The sequence below is a fragment of the Arvicola amphibius genome, chromosome 11 (assembly GCF_903992535.2).
Source record: "Arvicola amphibius chromosome 11, mArvAmp1.2, whole genome shotgun sequence".
NCBI classification, from domain to species: domain Eukaryota; kingdom Metazoa; phylum Chordata; class Mammalia; order Rodentia; family Cricetidae; genus Arvicola; species Arvicola amphibius.
Window position 1 is genome coordinate 78,487,937 of NC_052057.2, and position 1,067 is coordinate 78,489,003.

General features: G+C 40.8%; 1 pseudogene; it reads right to left on the reverse strand.

Moving 5' to 3' along the window:
• Nucleotides 1-445: 445 nt before the first annotated feature.
• Nucleotides 446-779, reverse strand: LOC119826751 (annotated as a pseudogene).
• Nucleotides 780-1,067: the final 288 nt, after the last annotated feature.

The window sequence follows — 1,067 nt, forward strand, 5'->3', positions numbered from 1 at the left end:
TCAGGAGATCTTATCTTTTTCCACTTTCCATGTAGATTAGATCCATGTATGACTCTCTTAGGATTCTCTTTGCTATCTAGGTTCTCTGGGATTGTGGATTGTAGGCTGGTTTTTCTTTGCTTTATTTCTAAAAGCAACGTATGAGTTAGTATATACTCTATTTGTCTTTCTGGGTCTGGGTTACCTCACTCAACATGTTTTCTAGCTCCATCCATTTGTCCACACTTTTCAAGATGCCATGATTATTTACACTGTGTAGTACTCTGTTATATAAATGTACCACACCTTCTTTCTCCATTCTTTGGTCAAGAGACATTTAGGTTGTTTCTAGGTTCTGAAAAACAATGCTACTATGAACATAGTTTTTGTTGTTGTTGTTGTTGTTGCTGCTGTTGCTGTTGTTGTTGTTTTCCAAGCTTTGACCTTTATTTAAAAAAACACACATTTATTTTGCTTTCTGACTCTGTGCTTGTGTCTTCAACACTTTCAATAAGGAAAGCCCGCTTGATCCTGTCACAGACACACGTACCACACATGGAGCCACCATAGGCCCGGCAGACATGCTTCTTTGTCTTAGACAATCTTATGAGGACTTTGGGTCTCACAGCATGAATCCCCTCGGAGTCGGCTGAGCACACACCGCATGCTGATTTAGGTGCTTTTCCAACCTTCTTGGTGTAAAGGTAAACAATCCTGTTGCCAGGGCTTCCAGACAGCCTAGTTTTGTTGGAGGCTGTGTTGTAGGAGATCCTATGATGATATGTCAAATGCTGGACCATTCTGAGTGTCTCTAAGCACCATCCCCAGAAGAGGAAAACTTACTATGAACATAGTTAAGTGCATATACTTGGGGAATGATTGAGCAATCTTCGGTTATATACCCAAAAGTGGTACTGCTGAGTCTTGAGGTAGGTTGTTCCCTAATTTTCTGAGAAATCGCCATGCTAATTTTCAAAACATCTGTACCAGTTTGCATTCCCACCAACAATAGAGGAGTGTTCCATTTACCCCATATCCTCTTCAGCAAAAGCTGTCTTCAGTGGTTTTGATCTTGGCCAATATGACAG